The sequence below is a fragment of the Nycticebus coucang genome, chromosome 13, assembly GCF_027406575.1.
Source record: "Nycticebus coucang isolate mNycCou1 chromosome 13, mNycCou1.pri, whole genome shotgun sequence".
Classification (NCBI taxonomy): Eukaryota; Metazoa; Chordata; class Mammalia; order Primates; family Lorisidae; genus Nycticebus; species Nycticebus coucang.
In genome coordinates this window covers 88811002-88829951 of record NC_069792.1, presented here as the reverse complement: position 1 = coordinate 88829951, position 18950 = coordinate 88811002, and the positions used below count along the sequence as shown (strand labels likewise).

At 46.6% G+C, this 18950-nt stretch overlaps 1 long non-coding RNA gene across 12 annotated transcripts in view; it reads right to left on the bottom strand.

Annotated features, from left to right (window-relative positions):
* LOC128563530 (uncharacterized) overlaps window positions 1–18950 on the bottom strand; it is a 279275-nt gene that overhangs the window by 95947 nt on the left and 164378 nt on the right. For 7 of the 12 annotated variants that reach the window (XR_008373806.1, XR_008373799.1, XR_008373807.1 and 4 more), the window contains exons 4-6: window positions 14125–14251; window positions 8820–8930; window positions 1486–1727 (exon numbers count right to left, since the gene is read on the bottom strand). The exons of 2 other annotated variants lie outside the window; for them this stretch is intronic. This is a non-coding gene — a long non-coding RNA (uncharacterized LOC128563530). Of the gene's footprint in view, window positions 1–1485; window positions 1728–8819; window positions 8931–14124; window positions 14252–17740; window positions 18493–18950 lie in introns of all 12 variants that reach the window. 3 more of the 12 variants (XR_008373801.1, XR_008373809.1, XR_008373804.1) reach the window with 2 other exon arrangements.

Here is an 18950-nt window from a genome sequence, read left to right as displayed (position 1 = left end):
GTTCACAAATAATAAATGCCATAGTTTATAGCAAACACCACACAAGTCAGGGTATTTTCATAAACCCAACTTCATCTATTCTTATACAACACTAAAGGATGGTATTTAGGGCAGGGTGTGGTAACCATCCCTCTTCAGTAGCTTCTTCCTGGGAGGTGAAGTGATTGTGCACCACTTCCAGGGAGAGGAGTTTAAGGGGTGGGGTGTCTTCTCTCCTGTCCCTTCCCCACTTTGCCAGCTGAATGGACATCAAGATCCTAGGGATGGAGGAACAACAATGTGGAAAAGAGCTGGATCTGCAAAGAGCTGCACGATGAAAAGCTACTCATTGGCCAGGAACACCTTTCTTCAACTATTACATGAGCAAGACAGATACATCTTTTGAGCTACTAACATACTGGAGTGTATGTTTGTAGAATCTAGAGTTACTCTAACTAAAAAGCACACATTTTTTTTCCTTTCTTGGCTGAAGAAATAAAGCTCAAAGTGATAAATCAAATCTGACAAAGATGCACTGTTAGAAAGGTGTTGATTTCTACTAGTTTCTTGGGAAGTTTCTCAAGTCTATGATGTTTCCATAAGAGCACGCCCAGCTGCTGGCATGTGATTATCACGATGGGCTCTATCCTTAATAACATAGGGAGATGCCCACCAACTAGTCTCAAGGCGAGAAATTAATGGAGGACCATACGAATGGTCCTGAGCGGCCAAGTGCATAGGCGTTCACAGAATCCAGGTGAAGAAGGATCAGCACACAATCCTCTGAAAGCAGAAAGTGCTCCGAAAATAACTGAGTTGCATTTCTCATTAGCTTTCCTGTCCACATTCCCTTTCTTGGTCGGGTTCAGTCTACGTAGAACTTTGATTTCAATGAAACAGAAAAAATGAATGTGGTAGCAGATATTACCAACCTTTCTCTAAGCCCTCTCATTACTTTGAAATGGTCTAAAAAGCCCACCTGTCCCACCCACTGGGCCCCACACTTCCTCCAACCCTACTCTCTGTTTGGCTCATTATCAGCACCGCCCATGGCCAGACAAGGCCAAAAGAGCTTATCAGAAACAAGTACTTTATTTGACACTAAGGCCAGATGTGCAGAGAGGGGCATTTCGAGGCCCGCACTTCTCTGCTCATAGTTAGTCAGCTTCTAGCAAAGATGAGAGTCTGAGGATGTTACAAAATAATGACCTCCTCTGGCAGCTCCAGTGAGGGAAATTGCTTCAGCACCCATCACAGTATTCCAGAATGTGAGCATTGACAGACAACTTCAAAATACTGGTGAACCTTCTATTTCACAGTATTCCAGAACGTGAGCATTGACGGACGGCTTCAAAATACTGGCGAACCTTCCATTTAGAGATGAGGACAAACTCCCAGAAGGAAGCCATGTCATCTGTCCAGCCACTCTCCATATATCCACTGCTGTGCTGGGCAGTAACCTACACCATTGGAGGGAACAGATACAAACAGGACGCAGTCCCTCACCTTGAAAAAGTGGGGCTCAATGAGGAGCACAGGCCTGTCTGTTTCAGGCCCATTCGTGTTTTTCAAGGGCCTGCTAACGCTTGCGCCCCCATTCTTCACTGGACTAACAGCCATGACGGCAGCTGGGATGGTCCGAAGCTGTCTCCGTTTGTATGTCTATAGTTCTCAGAAGACTGTGAAGATTTCTACAAAAGCCTTTTCATCTGTGTGACTCTAGATTGAATGCAGAGTCTTAGGCTGTGCTGCGTAAACAAAATCAAGTCAAATAAATGAACCATGTGAGAAATACAAAAATGAACAAGCACATTTCCTAACCTGCAGGCAAGGATTGTAGCTTAATATTGAAGGGAGATAGGTGAGTAATGATAGTAAGTCCAAGGACACTCTGTGTAAGGTAAAGAAATCACAGAGGACACACAACCAGCTCCGTCAGGAGAGCCTCCCTGGCTGCAAGGCACGAACAGTTCTACTTTCCACAGCACACTGACTGGCTTCAACACAGGGGCCACCTCCTCTTTTTCACCTGTCCTCCCCAAAGCCCAAGTTACCCAAGGGCCAGGGGCTGCACCTCTCTTGTCCATACCCCACAAGTGTGACTGTGATAGGTTAGGGACATAAAAACACATTATAATTCCGTAATAGAGATATAACGTGGTGAAAACGTAGCTAACTTCACCCAGGGTAAAAAACCAAATAGTATTTTATAGACATTCACCCACAAACTCACACACACACACACACACACACACACACACACACACACACACACACACACACACACACACACACACACGGCAGCTCCTGCAATGATGCGAACCACCACTAGGTAGGGCTTAGGGAGGCCTGACTCTTCACGGGGAGTCGTCTCACAACAACCTTATAAGGAAGCTGGCGTTATTATCCTCATTTAATAAAGGAGGAAACGGAAACAGGCATGGAGATGTGAAGGTGTCCTGTCCGAGGTCACAGAGCAAGTAAGGATGAAAGTTATGGTGTAAATCCACGTGGTGTCCCACTAGACCATGACCTCACACTGGTAGGGTTGGAGGAAGGAGAAATGACATTTCAGCAAAATCAAAAACAACCATCCTGGGGCTAGGCAGACCCTGGGAACACCGCAGCCCCCAGGCTTCAAGCTGCACTGCAATGACCTGTCAACATGAATGCACAGACCTGCCCACATCAGCACAACTCAGTGATACTAGACTATCTAAAAATACCTTCTTAAATACTGACTCCCAGATCCCTCCCTCTCCCTAGACAAATTAAATCTTAATATCTGGAGTAGGGTGGAAGTGAGGTGAGTACCGGTATTTTGTGTAAGCCCTGAAGCAACTATGGTAGGCAGCCAGGCTGAGAACTCCCGGGGTGCTCATTTACCAGGGTGGGGGGGCAAGAAGGGGGAGGCTCTGGCAGCAGGAGCAGCTTAGAATCACCGAGGAGCAGAGAAAAATGGGCTGCTCGCTGCTTCCTTACACTAGCTGTATTTCCACCCCAAACACAGTATCCCCTCAACCTGCCTGTGGCCAAAAACTCCTTGCACCCCCCACACAACCAAGGTTACTAGCTCACCTTTGCTTGGAGAGGATGTCCACCATCTGCAACCCCAGTGCTTTGCCCAGTGGGAGGTGAAGACTTTACATCAGCCCCTCAACTTTTTTTCTCAGAGCCTCAGTTTTCTCATTTGCAAAATAAGAATAGTCATACCTGTTCAGAGGACATTTGTGAGCATTAAATGGGATATGGATGCTAAAGAATTTCCTAAAATGCAAAACTAAGAGAAAGAAAAACACCAGCCTCAAGGAAAGTGTTACCATTGCCACACTGGAGGAAGTTTGGCAGGGGTGGAGGGGGGTGGGGAGTGGGGTACAGAGGAGACCTAGGTTCAATCCTGACTTGGCCTTTACTGGAAAATCCAGAGGTCCTTCTGCCCAGATCCCTCTACTAGGAACAAAGGGACAGCAATAGCTCATCCCTCTCCCCCTTGTTCAGCATATTGGTATTGAGCATCAGCTCTAATGTTATGATATAAATCAAAAGAGATAATGCACCTATAAAAGGGCTTTGGAAATTTTAAAGTGCTCAAAAAATGAGAGGCAATTGTTCCTGTTTGTAACGATTAACTGTGAGCTCACAGAATCTCAGAGACCACAAGGACCTTCCAGGGTCCCATCACAGGGAAATGCTTGGGTCCTTTTTGGCCCTGTCGCCTCTCAGTGATAATATGATCCTTGCATGGCTATCTCCAGCAATGAGATTCTGACCACTGTCGAGACAGCTCATTCTATCAGGCGCTTTTTCCTTTTATGGGCTCGCTTTCTCTCCACCTTCTGTTTCTACCTCTCCATTTTGGTTTTGATCTTTGGGGCCCCATGAAGCATATCTGACCTCCTCCAAGCCTTTTGGTTTTTGGAGACAACCATCATGAAAGTCACTTCCTAACTCCCAGCTTCTCCTGTATTTCTCAGCTTGGACTGTCATAAAGGAATATCACAGATTGGATGGCTTAAATAAAAATCTATCTTCCCACAGTTCTGGAGAGTGAGCATGGTCACTTCCCGATTGGAACCCTCTCCTTGGGCTGCGGACAGCTGCCTTCTCACTGTGTCTTCAGATGCCAGAGAGAGTAAGCTTTCTGGTATCTCTCCCTACAAGGGCACTAATCCCATCAGGACTGCTCCAATCTCATGAACTATCTAACCCTAATTATTTCCCAAAGGCCCACCTCCTAATACCATCACATGGGGTTAGGGGTTCAATATACGCATTTGCCAGGGGACATACTCCAGTTCATTGTATCCCCTCCATAAGTTTTACTTGCAAAACAGAAGTGAATCTCATTCAGACATTGACTGAGTACCCACAATGCCCACAAAACATGAGTTACGTATGCTGAGGATTTGAATGACCTGTCCTCAAGACACTGAAATCTAGAGATTGTCACCGTCCTCTTCCTTAAGATAGAATGAGCCACAGGGAGTTCACAAACAAAGTCTAAGAGGCCAAGTTAGGAAGAAAACATAGCCCCATCCTTCCCTTTGATTCGCTTTTATTTATAGAAGTTGAAACTTCTTTTTTTTTTTTTTTTTTTTTGAGACAGAGTCTTACTATGTCACCCTTGGTAGAGTCCGTGGCGTCACAACTCACGGCAACCTCAAACTCTTGGGCTTAAGCAATTTTCTTGCCTCAGCCTCCCAAGTAGCTGGGATACAGGTGCCTGCCACAATACCCAGCTATTTTTTGTTGTAATTGTCATTGTTTTTTGGCAGGCCTGGGTTGGGTTTGAACCCGGCAACTCTGGTGTATGTGGCTGGCGCCCTAGTTGCTGAGCTACAAGCGCAGAGCCAGAAGTTGAAACTTCTGAACCAAAATCATAAAACCACCATCCAGTTGTTATTTTCTCAGCACCTTCTCTGGACCACCACTGTGCTACAGTGAATGTGGCAGGCAAGAGCAGTGGACCTCACAGAACTTTAACTTGTTTTCTGAAGTGTGTTCAATTTGTATTGATAAAATGATGCGTGAAAAATCAAAACCCCTCCCAAGACTGCCTTTGTTATCACAGGTAAGTTAGCACTTGCCGAAGGGTAGCCATATGCCTTGCCAAAACGCAGAGGCCCACCTGCTCATTGTTAAGAAATGGCGCTGATGGTCCTGCAGACAAAAGCCATCAGAAGAGAAGGCAACCAGGGACTGGACAGACCTTTTGATGATAGCTCACAACCAAAATCCCAGGTCTAGATGAGTTTAAATCCTGTAAAACTTTAATTTGAGCAAGAAGCTGGCAGCTGCATTGCTGTCCACTGTGTCAGAAGTCTTGGGAGAGGGCCAGCGACTGCCACCCTACCATTAATGAAAGTGGGATGAAATATGAAACGGTAAAAAAAAAAAAAAAAAAAAAAAGAAATATGAAACCGTAATACTGTTTATGAGACCGAAGTGTCATGAGGCTTTAACAGGAGGCAACAATCTGGAGAAGTCTCCTTTTAAAATTGGCCTCCAGTTGTCACTGAAGCAATTGTTTCATTCCGTTAAATTCAATTGCCTAAAAATACTGCCACGAGGTGGGATCTGAGACAGGCAGAGGCACACAGGTCCACGGCAGTCATAGGGAGGCTTGGTACCCAGTAGGGCCAATGGAGCTTCCACAGGGAAACTGAAAAGCACTAGCTCTGCAGAACGGAGACTTCCTTCTGCGCTTGGGTTCCTGTTAATCTATTCTAAAAATTCTTGCCATACATCCTTGGAAACACACATCTTTCTTTATCAAGTGACTTTCCTGAAATCATGTCATATTGAGGTATGATTCTTACTCTAAGCTGTTTCACATGTCAGAATCATATCAACAAGAAATTTAGAAAGACTGAGTGCCCAAACACAGTTAAAATTCTATTTGAATTAGAAATACAGTTGTGTATTTCTAATTCAAATAGAATCAGCATTCCAGCTAGCATGGCATGATTGACCCTGTCAAGTCATCCCAGACACTGAGACACGACTGTGTCACACTGTCACTGCCTGGTTAGCTCGGGTCCACATTGCTCATATTCACGTAAGGATACATCAGGATTGGCACAACCATGGACTTTAACAGATTTGCCAGCTGTTAGAAGATTCTTCAATATATTTCTCAAAATCTCAAGTTGTCCTGTTATTAAATATATATATATTTTTTGAAAAACCACAGAGCTCTGGTTAAAGGTTCTTCTAATACCATCAGAGTGTCTTTAATGTCTTCAGAACAAGAACAACAGCTTTACAGTTCAATTAATGCTTCCCCTTTCGGTACAATTTACTAGGGAGAGCCTGAAAGAAAGAATAAAGGAGGACTACTAAATATTTCTGATATAATGGTACCTGTGTCTTGTGTGGGACATACGAAACAGGCCTTTTATGTAGCAAATATTTTAAAAGAGAGAAACGCTTTGTTATGCAATGCTTTTTTGATTGTAGCTAAAATAATTTTTATTCATAAATTTCTGAAAAACTGATCATTCCTTTTACCATACTAATTAGAAAATGATTACTTTTGTTGAAAGATGAACTTTTCCCCTACTTTTCCTTACACGTTGGTCCCCCAAAAGTGTACCTGCTAATGATGTAAGGACACATCCAATATTCTGTGTGTGTTTGAGCTATCCAACTTAATATTTGGATACTTCATAATTAGCTTGATTATATCCTTGATATAATAGTGATATGTGTCAACGTTAGCTCGACCATATATTTCTACTGTCTGAGAATAGGTGGCTATATGTCTATGGTGGAAACAATTTCCTAGTGGTCACTAGCTGGCAAAACGTGGACTCCAAAGTAGAGTTCCTCCACTTTGCTCTGGCATGGCGTCCCCACAGATGCAGCTCTTGGCAACGTTTATAATAGTGGTGATAAGGACACCCATATATTCTGTATTTACTATGATCATCACCATTTAAGTATTACTGAGAGATGCATCCATGGACACCCCACACCAGGACAGAGCCCACAAAACCAGAAGGTAAAAATGGAGCTAACGTTCAGAAGCTATGAAAGGTAAGGGGACAGCGAAGAGAGCTGAAGAAAGTGGCAGAAACCATTTTGGAAGAAATGAGCCCCAACAGGAGTAAGAGACAAGCAAGAGAAAGGCAGAGCTCATTCTGCTGCTGTCTCAGTGAGCGCACCAGAGCCAGGGGAGCGGTGTACCTTTGTGCATTAGTCTCCTCATTGATAAATGGAGGAATGTTACCTGGTAGCATTGCAACCTGGAGGAATGCAACCTGGCAGTCATCAAAGACTACATTAGTCACCACTGACAACACCTCAGTGCACGCAGTAGGCCTTCGCTCAAGGGATGTCACTTTGTCTGCACACCTCTTTTCCAAAACCGAGGAACATCCACCCTGAAAACAAAACTACACCTAAAAAAAATCCCCCTAAATCAAATTCTACATTAACTATACAAGCCTAGTGATCCTTAAAAATTCCTGGGAGGAACGGATGACAGTTCACTAATTAATTGAGTTTAGAGAGACCAAGTGCCACTTAAGGAGCTATTCACTGCTCATTAAAGGAGCAAACGCAATGACTGTCGCTTGGCAAATTTCTAATTTACACTTCTCTGGGGAGACCAAGATGATACAAATTTTAGAATAAAATTCTCCCTAAAGTTTTCAAGGGTGGACAATTAGGAGCTTCCTTAGATAAAGGTAAGATGAGTCAGCTGGCGTCACTGTCAGACAGCATGGAGCACAGGCCACCTGAGCACCAAGAAATGACACACTTTGTTAAGGATCAGATATAGCAATGTGGCCAGTGGAATGAAGACCAGGCAGGTGTCCACAGAGCAAGACTTTCTGCTTAGCACTGCCTGTGCAGGGAAACACATCAGCGGGGCGCTGGATGGGAAGGCAGCCGACCTAAACCCACGCGCAGACGCACAGCCATGCACACAGCCATGCACACGGCCCACATTCTCCTCACTCTCTCACTATAATATCAAAGCACTCTCTTAAAAAAAATCAGAAAGTAAAAGACCCCACTGCTTCACACCTTCCAGTCACATTTCCCAGAAATTCTGTTAATAGGAAACATGTATCCTTCTTAGAATTTCTTCCATGCGTAGATAAATACATGTATGTACTCTATTGCTCTGTATTGTTACAAAAATAAGCCAATTCTATACAAACAATACTACAAGATGTCCTAGTTAATTAATTGATGGTGGGCACCATCCCATGTTGGCACATATAAATCTATCTCATAGTTTGTATTTTATAATTTTTTCTGTTTTTATTTTGAAATAATACAATACTTACTAAATAAAAGTTGAAAAAATACAGAGAATTCCTGTATAGCCTTACCACTTCTCAATATTAGCATCATGTATAACTATAGTACAATTATCAACTCTTATCAGGAAACTACACTTTCATATAATCTACACACTATTCAAATTTCACCAGCTCCATCTTTTTTTTTTTTTTTTTTGAGACAGAGCCTCATTTTGTTGCCCTTGTAGAAGTGCCATGGTAACACAGCTCTCACAGCAACCTCAAACTTTTGGGCTCACGCAATCCCCTTTCCTCAGTCTCCTAAGTAGCTGGGACTACAGGTGTCCGCCACAATGCTCGGCTATTTTTTTTTTAAGAGACAGAGTCTCTCTCTTGCTCAGGCTGGTGTCAAACTTCTGAGCTCAGGTGATGCACCGGTCTTGACCTCCCAAAGCAAACATCAGCTTTGTCTAACCCAGAACCCTACCCAAGGGCATAGGCGGCACTTAGTGGCCACACCCCTCAGTGTCTTTCAATCTGGAATCATTTCTCATTCTTTGTCTTTTACTACTGAAGAGAACTCACCAGTTATTTGATAGAATATCATTCAACTTGTGTCTACTGTTTCTTCTCTTATGAATTTCAGGCTGTGAACTTTTGGCAAGAACACCACAGTAACTTTGGCTGATTCCGGGGCTGAGAAAGGCAAAGTACACAATGAGCTGAGAATATCTTGTGGTGTAAAAGTAAGACAGCACTCCAAAAATAATGGGGAAATTTCAAAAAGACAAAGAACCCAACTTGAAAGACATCCACTGGCCAAATCTAAGACAATTTGAGCCAGAAATTTATTATGGTCATGGATAATAACCAATATATTAAGATCCCAAGAGTTCATATTGATAAAAGCAATTGTATTTTTATTTTAATCTTTCTTTTTTCCTTTTATTTTTCAGTTTTGGGCCAGGGCTGGGATTGCACCCACCACCTCCAGCATATGGGGCCGGCGCCCTACTCCTTTGAGCCACAGGCGCCACTAATGAAAAAGAAAGAAAAGCTCTTCCGGATAGTAGAACTTTAACTGATAAAAGTAGACGTAATGACAGAAATAGAAAGCCACTGAGAAGCATCACAGTAATAACTATTTCCGGCAAGAAATTACTAGTGAGTGTTAAAATTAGTTTGGTAGACGTATGAGAAACAAGATATTTATATAGTTCTAAAGTATCTCCCAACAAGATACTTACTAATTATAAAGAGAAAAATAGAAACATTACAGTAGAGAAGCCTAGCAGACATCACCTTAATCCAGCAATGGAAAGAAATCGCAGTCGGTAATGGGCACCCGGCCACCACGCACCTTTGACACAGTGCCCTGAGGGCACCAAGGCGTCACAACACAGCACCTACCGTGCTAGTACTGACTGATGAGCATGAGACTGTCGGCCACTTAGGCGATCCCAAGGGTGCTGCTGTATTCTCAATGCTATAGGAGAATCTTTTGAAACTTCCCTCACTGCTTCTGGAGGACAGACTACTAGAAGCGAGATTGCTGGGCCAAAGGGTGCACTCATTCTAAACTTGAAGAACTCCTGCCAAACCCCCCTTTGGAGGGGTTAGCTCACTTCATTACCCAGCAGCAGTGAGTACAAGCATCCACTGCCCTTGCCAGCATTGAGCAACCTGCAACCTGCTGGAATACCAAAAGCTGGAGCAGAGCAAGCCAGATGCAGCTGTGTCAGCACCCAGGCAGGTGTGGGGAGGACAGTGAGAGCCAGATGGACTGGGAGCCCTGGATGCATCTGGACAGAGGGACATCCTGAGGCTTAATGAAATCTGGGCTCCAGAAGAAGCTGCAGGCAACTTCAGGTGTGTGAACAAGACAAGCAGTAAAAGATGCCAGGACTGTAACGCTCTGCTGGGTGCTCTCGGGGGCCTTTCCTGCTTATAATGAAGCAGAAGCTTGTACTAGCCTCACCTGACCTAGCCTCCAGACTCCACTCATAGCTCCTTAAAAGCCTCCAACAACACAAACGTAGTAGTGAGGTTTTTCAGTCAAACTTATTAATGATAATACCAACTTCTGTGTTTTACTGTAAGACCAGCATTGTTACCTTACAAGTAAGAAAGAGTGGGAAATGAGAGGCAAGGAGTCACTTGGTCACTTGGCCAGGACCACACAGCTAGAGAGGGAGAGAGGTATTGGGTGTTTGGAAAGACCTGGGCCTCCCTTCCTTAGCAGGACCATGGTTCCTAGGCCACACATACCTTATCTAATTTTGCCTCCACAGACACCTGAGGCAACAGGTCCCACTGTTAGCACCATTTTGCAAAAGGGAAAATTGAGATGTTTCCCAAGGCCTGGCAATCAGGGGTGGATTTAGGACTCCTGCTCCCAGGCTTGTGCTTATAAAGACCCAGCTTAATAAGCTCCTCACACCTCTGGGTGAGTCGAAGGCAGAGAAACGGGAAGAAGTGCTGCAGCTTGACCAGGCCCCTCTCTTCTCCCCTCTCCCTCCCTTGTAATCCACTGAATTCATGGCTCTGGAGCTCCTACTGTACACTAGCTAGCTGGACCACACAGATCCACTTCACAAACTAATTTCCATTGTAAGGGGAGCTTACTGTAGAACAAAATTTAGAAGATGGGGCCTGTTGAAATGTGCCCCATCCCAGTTCACATGTTGAAGCCCCTACCCCCACTGTGACTGTATGGGAGACAGGGAGGTTAGTCGGTTAACGAGGTCATAAGGGCAAACTCCTAATCTGACAAAATAAATATCCTTATAAGAAGAAACACTAGGGAGCTCCACCTCATCCCCACTGCCCCAGCCCTAAGAGGACACAGGAGAAGGCAGCCGTCTACAAGCCAGGAAGAGAGCCCGTACCAGAAACTGCACCAGCCAGCACCTCGGTCTTGGAATTGCCAGCCTCTAAAACTCAGAAGACAAGTATCTCTTGTTTAAACACCACCACCCGCCCCCACCCCAGCAAGCAAGCAGACTAAGAAAGAGCTGTTCTGTAAATCACACCGTGGCCTATTTTGTGTCATATGTCCTCATAACTCTGAGCATAGCTCCCAAAATGTGTATAATTTATGTATATGCATGCTTGTATCAGCTCCCAAAATGTGTATAATTTATGTATATGCATGCTTGTATCATCTTTCTTTCATTAAAGAAAGAAATAAAAAGAGGAGTTGTAACATTCTCTTCTTATCCTCTGTTGTTAGTTGAACTGCATCCCTCAGAAAGCCCTAACCCCCTGTACCTGTCAGTGTGATCTTATTTGGAAATAAAAGTTTTTGCAGATGCAATCAAGCTACGATGAGGTCATGCTGATTTGAGAAAGGCTAATTACAAAAGAGGGGAATTTGGATACAAAAGGGCATGTGAGGATGGAGAAAGAAGTCAGGATGATGTAACCTCCAGGCAAGGAACGGCAAGCATTTGCCAGCAGCCACCCAGAGCTGGGAGCGAGAAAGGAAGATTCTCCCAAGGGTCTCCAGAGGGAACGCAGTCCGAAAAACACCTCTGGTTCACACTTCTGGCCTCCACAACTGTGAGAGAATAAATCTGAGCAACCTTCCGTGTGGAGCTTTGTTATCATAGTTCTAGGAAGCTAATACACACCCCAGTAAATCCGCACATCCTCCCTGAATAAAAGAGTGGACAGCGATGTAAAGAACCCGTAAAATGTGCACCAAGACCAGCTCCAGGGACAGCTGGTTACCACCAGGATCGTCATCAGTGAGAACTTCTGAGGAGTGTCATGATTCTTAATAAGTCGAATTTCACCCTCAGAAACATAAGGTTTCAGTATTAGAGGGACAAAAAGATTGCTGACGGGACTGGTCAGGAAGTTCAATTGAGCAGCCTTGGAGTGGGGAGCTGCTACGGTCTGAATGTGCGTATCCCCCCAAATTCATATGTTGAGGTCCCAGCCCTCAAGGTGATGGATTTGGAGGTGTGGCCTTCAGGAGGTGATCAGGTTTGAGAGCAGGGCCCTTGTGAATGGGACTAGGTATCCTGACAGAAGGGAATACAGAGGGCTCCCTCGGTGAAGAACCAGGAAGCCGACCCTTTCCAGACGTGAATCTGCCAGCATGATGCCCTTGGAATTCCCAGCCTCCAGGACTGTAAGAAATAAACATCTATGGTTCCTAAGCTGCCCAGTTTATGGTATTTTGTTACAGCTGCCTGTGCACGTGCAGACTAAGGCAGGAAAATAAAGGGGCAGCTCACAAAGGGAGGACTGTACTTGCTTGTAGGCAAACCTTTCACACTCCATGAAGGGCTCAAGGGGAGCAGGCAGCAAGAGGGTCTCAGGTCTGGCAGGGGCTGTGGGCAAGTCTCAAAGGGTCACGGGAAGTGAGTCAGCCTCAGCCTTCTGGGAATCCTTGATGGCAGTGCACCGACACAGAGGAAACCCCCCCAAGAAGCACACAGCCCTGGTTTCCCCTCAGCCAACCCCACTTCCCCCAGCGGCATTGCCCTTGGTTTACTGTGGCTGCTTCCACCCCACACGGTCATTAGTCTCTGCAGACACCAAGGAGCCCCGCCCACCGGGAGACCATCACTCGTCATGGAAATCCCGAAGCATCGCCCCTGTGCCCGGCAGGCTGTGGAGACAGGCCGTCGGTGAGCCCTAGGAGCAGGCATGGCTGCGGGCAGACAGCACAGAGACGCAGTGGGCGGCAGGGGCCCCGAAGCGACAGGCTGGGAAACCTGCTTCAAGCTCAAGTGAGCAAGGGAGGCAAGGGTGGGAAATACAGAAATAGATACTGTTATTTATCAGGTTCAACAAGCGAAGAGGAAACATGCTGGTTGTTGTAACTGGCAGAATTCAGATAAAGGACAACCCATGCACTGAAAACAGAAAAGGCACAGAGGGACACTGAGGTAGGAGAGAAACGGGTGTTGCACGAAGCAAGTGCGCCCGGAAGGGCTGGTACCTGCGGTGGGATTTTCAGAACCGAGAAGCCCAGAGGGCTCTGTGGTGTCCCAGGCTGCGGCTGCCGTTCCTGAGCATAGTACACTGGAGCTGGTTCTGGGAGTGTGGGACAAAAACCACCCTAAACTAGAAGCCACGAGTACTACTGGGCCAAAGTGCTGTGGCTGGGATGAAGAAATGTTGCTCCATGGTGACAATGCCAGGGACAGGAGGCAAATAGAAAAGAGCAAGACCCTCTGACCCCCCGCCTCCAGCTTCTAGTTTCCCTTTCAACAAGCAGATCTGGCCGCTTGGGCCTTCAGTCCTTGGAGGCCACAGTCATGGCCACAGACTAGCTGCTTACCCCTCTATACTGACCATGCATGAGGATGACAGTCAAACACTTCCAAACACCTAACTCATCAGCACAGACCCTGGGCATCCAGACAGGTGCCTGAACATTCAGGGATGATCTCCTGGTTCACAACAGACCTCCTGGCTCTTCCTCAACCCTGGTGTCCTGAGAACCCCCCCAAATGCCTTCCTGCCACAGGCCCACAACACTGATTTCGATGGCCTCCTGGGCCATGAAGACAATTGAGTTTGAAACCCTTGGTTGCGAAGGAAGCCAGGTGGAGAGGTCAACATTGTACGTCAACTTCTTCATTCCCATTCTGTGTGCTGCAGGTCTCAGGGAGACAGGGGCATTTCTGGAGGGGCTAGCCCAGCAGCTCTAGGAGCAATGTGTGTGGGAAGGTTGCATGGAGAGGGAGTGGCACAGAAGGGGAGCAGGAGGGCTGACAACAGGAGGACAGGACGGTCAAGAGGCTGGCAGGGGTGCGTGGAGCCCAGGGGAGGGTCACAGGCAAAGGCCTGTGTGCATAACACGGTGTCCTGGTCTGCAAACATTCTGGGCAGTACACATATCAGAGTCTCAGTCTAAATGTGTCTGACTCACCTTGACTTCTGTTCAATGAGGCCACGTGCCCATGGGGAAAAGTCCAATGTACTCAGCTCAGTGTTCTCTTCCCCACATAGATTTTCTGGCCTCTCCATTGCCAGCGAATACGGCCAAAAAAACAAGTCTGTTAAAAAAAATGTGTGAAATGTGGAAATGGATTTGAGCATCAGTATGAACTCGTAGTTAGCTTAACACAGATAAGAAAGATACCTACAGAAATATTTACACATAGGTGCACACACATGGGGCAGTATGCACACATATATTTTGTTACTCTCTCAGTTGAGAAGATCTAGCCAGGGACGTCCAACCTGTGACCCCTGAGCCACATGCACATTATTTGAGGATTGTTTGGCTCATCTTATGCACGGATCTTTTCTTTAGCTCATTGGCTTTCATTAGTGTTTGTGTATTTAATGCGTGTCCCAAGACAACTCTTATCCTCCCAATGTGCGGTAGAAAAGAAAAAAGCTTGGACATCCCTAAAGGAAATGACAGCCCCATAGCAATGAGCACGTCTGGCCCCTGGGTCTTGGTTTCTAACACCCGTCTCCAATAAATCCAGGGCTTCTTGGAGAAATGGCTGATCCTAGACTGGAGTAGGAAACACACAGGATGAGACCAGAGCATTTTGTAGTGCCAAAGAGTATGGATGTGCAAAAGAAAGAAAGAAGGGGCGAAGGGGGGGAGAGGGGAGGAAGAAAGGAGCCCACAACAAGACTATATGCCAAAGGGACGCAGGAAGTGATGAAAGAGCTCCCGATGACCTTAAACAACAAAATGAAGTCATACTAGATTTTAACCTCAATAAATAATCGATTATAAATGAAGTATCTGTGAGTGCACACTGATATAGTTCATGTAAAGACTCTACCCACCAAGAAGAAGGGGTAGCACTCTCCACCCTGTTAAGTGTGGGCTGTGCACAGCGACTTCCTTCTAAAGAGCACAATATGCAAACGGGCCTGCGGGAGGGAGGCTTAAAAGAAAAGAGCATCTGTATCTCTAAAGTGGGGAAAACTGACAGGCAGGTGGTCACAGTTGGCATCATGGGTGACAGTGTGAGCCCCTGACATAACGTGATGAGAGTGGGGTCTTCCTACTACAGCCAGTCTGTGCTCTTCCTCTCCACACCCAGAACCCCAGGCTAATAATGAAGAGGAAAAATCAGACAAATCCTGACAGAGGGCCAGTCTACACAATATCTGACCAATACTTCCGAAAACTGTCCAGGTCATCAAAAACAAGCAGAGGATGAGACAAGGCCACAGAAACTGCCACAGGAGACTCAATGACTAAACATAATGTGGGATCCTGAATGGTAGCCTGGAAGAGAAGGACGTTAGGAAAAATCTACGAAATGCTAAAAAGAAGTACGACCATCAGTAAACGATGAAGTCTCAGTACTGGTTCATTCATTGCAACAAACACGCCCCACTATGCAACATGTTTGTAATAGGGGGACTGAGTGCAGGCTATATGGGAACTTGCTGAACTATCCTCACAATTTTTCTATAAACCTAACCACTTCTAGGGTGGTGCCTGTGGCTCAGTGAGCAGGGCGCCGGCCCCATATACTGAGGGTGGTGGGTTCAAACCCAACCCCGGCCAAACTGTAACAAAAAAATAGCTGGGCGTTGTGGCGGGCGCCTGTAGTCCCAGCTACTTGGGAGGCTGAGGCAGGAGAATCGCCTAGGCCCAGGAGTTGGAGGTTGCTGTGAGCTGTGTGACGCCACGGCACTCTACCAAGGGCAATAAAGTGAAACTCTGTCTCTACAAAAAAAAAAAAAAACCTAAACACTTCTAAAAGTAAAGTTTATCTGTAAAAGTGTATTGAGCATAGGGAGGGTGGAAGTGGTGGGATTACAGGTAAAAAATTAAGATACCTGTGGTATTTCCTTCAATTTCTGTTACAGTGAAGCCTGTCTTCTACCATTCCCTTTAAACTCTGGGCAATTTTACCAGCCTCAAAGTGACTTGGCATAAATGTGACATGATTAAGCCATGGGAGGGACTGCAGAGGCCATCCAGCCTCCTGCTTCCAATTAGTTGAGGAAAATCAGATCCAATGTTCTCCATCAAACGGCCTATGAATGTGCAGGTCAGTCCCCATTGGTGGAACGTCTTCAATGTTTCAGAGGGGTCACAGACAACAATGTCAGCCAGGCCCCAGAACAGCCCAAGGAAACCGAGGCACAGAAGGGCCACGAGCCTTCCTCCCAGCCACATGACAGCAGACAGCAGACCAGAGACTGAGCTCAGGTCTCCTTCCTGGCCCCATGGGCAGCACTGTCCCCCTCTCTCCCATCACCATTCACTTCCCCATTTCCTCCCACTGTGGCAGGAGCAGTTGCTGATACTTCAGGAAAGATATAAGCTCAGGAAGGATGGCACTTAGAATGTCTTTCCCCACCCCCCATTCATTCTATTTTTAGGAAATTTTCTCATAACCCAACATTTTTTAAGCTTCCGATCTGATTTCTCACAGGCTGGAAACCAGGGTGTCCACAGTCTGCAACAGCAGAAAAGTGACCATGAGCCCCTGAGGCTCACCGTCACTGTAAAACATCTGGACAAGCCAATTCCCTAGTTTTAAGGTTTCATCTTTGCAGGAAGAAAAGACTCCCCAGGTCTTTTCTGGTTGCCCTGCACCCAGCAACAGGTTTGCCCCCACTTCAACCAGCTGGGAGAGCAATGGCTCAGAGCAGAAGAACGTGACCTGCCAACAGCTGGGTCTTCCTTGCAGCATCCGGGGCCCAGCGCCCTCCTAGCACAGCGTCCCTGCTGGTGCAGGAGACAGGGCCTTGGGTGTCCAGTGGGGTTCTGTCATTTACTTCTTTATGAACTAAGAATAAAGCCCACTGGATTGTAGCTTTCACCCTTTCCTCAGATAAAGCTGGATCCTGAGAGGAGCAAAACGGAGAAGGGAGAGCCCTGGGGAGGAACTGCAGCCCAAGCTCAGAGGGCCGGAGGCAATGGTGGTAAGAGGAACACGGGGTGGGGGTGGGGCAGATGTGTAACACGCATGCAAGTTAGCAATTAGGAAAAGCTTATAAATGTTAAGTTTGAAAGAAAGAAAAAAGCGATTTGAAATTACGCAAAAAGCCCAGAGCCCCAGTGTTGCATACACACGTACACTCCATGGGAAGACTCCTTCATTTGCCAACTTGAGAATATTACTCAAGGATGTACATTTCCTCCTGGACTGTGAAGAGTAAATGAGATAATAACGTAACAGGCGTGGAACAGCATGAGTAGCATATCTGAGCTATGGTTATTTTCACCGTGACTATTGGTAGTACTTGTAGGGTCCCTTCATCATCAGCGGGATTACACTAACACCGCACACCCACCGCTGACACTATGAGGGTAGCACCTTGGTAGTACCTACTAGAATTCACAGTGCTCAGCAAACTGCAGCAAGAAGACTGACAGATCCAAGGCAAAACTGAAGAACTGAACAAAGGAGTGGCCAGAGGCCTGCAACGTGAGCAGTGTATCTCAAAACAGAGGCAGCCCGATGCATGACTCAGCATCAAGTGGGTTGCAGGCAGGACCCTGCCGCTGGTCCCGGGAGGCCGAGGCTGTGAACACAGGGATGTTCAATAAATACCTAATTGATGTCTGGACAAGGAAGACACAGAGAACGACAGTGATGGATTGGGCTTAGCTCAGGCCAACCAAGTCAGGATCCAGGCAGAACAGGACAGAGTGGCTCTTACGGTCACTCAATTCAGGGTCTTTGCTTTAGAGGTGGGGCCACAAAGGAGCTCAACACGCAGAGGGTAGCCTGGGTGCCAAGGCCATCAAGCTGCTCCGGTGCCTGAGATGTGCGGGAAGCGGCACGTGCAGTCACGGGATGCACGGTGTCTCCCCCAGGGGGATGTGAGTTTGTGTGGTGGCCTGACTGGGCCACAGGATGCCAAGACAGCTCGTTAAACAGAGTGTGTCTGGGAGGGAGTTTCCAGGGGAGCTTATTATGCCAGTGTGCAGGCTAAGTGAAACGGATAGTCCTTCCCAATGTGGGCACCACTCAAAGCCTTGAGTGCCTGAAGAGAAGGAAAAGGAGGTCGGGAAGGTCCATTCCTTCTGTGCCTGACTGCTTGAGCTGCGACCAGGATCTGCTTCTGCCTGGGCATCCCTGGTGCTCAGGCCTCCAGACCAGACTGCAATCCACACCACCAGCTCTCCAGCTCGCTGGCCTGCCAGCTGCACCGTCGGCTTTCTTGGGTCTCTAGCTTGCAGGCAGCAGATTGTGGGACTCCTCGGGCTGCGCGTTGTGAGAGCCAACACCTCATAATAAATATATCTCTCAGATGGGGATACAGGTGCATGTCTGTCTTCATCTGCTGTTGGTTCTTCTCTCTGGAAAAGTCCAAAAAATGCATTCAGTGTCTTTAAAAGCCTCTAGAGAAAGACAGAGATTGTTTGTCCACACTGGTGGTTCCTCATAACTGGTCACAGCTCCTGGCTTACAGCCCAAAAGTGGACGAGGTCAGGGAGGGCAGGAGGGGATATTAGATCATGTCAGTCATCACATGTGGTGCTGGGAAGGGGGTGCAATGAGACCCAAGGCTCTGTTCCCAGACAACAGCCTCTGACCCCAGAAAGATCTTAATGCAGCCCCACATCATCAAATCCCTTAGCACAAAAGGCACTATAGGGAAGAAACAGAGCGGGGGGAAGGGAAAAAAAAGAGGTAGAAGAAACGAGAGGAAAGGAAAGAGGAAGAGAGGGAGACACACAGAGGAGGCGAGGAGCGGCACGAGACAGCACAGAAAAGGGGTCTGCAGATCAGGTGGCGGTGGGACAGCGGTAAGTGT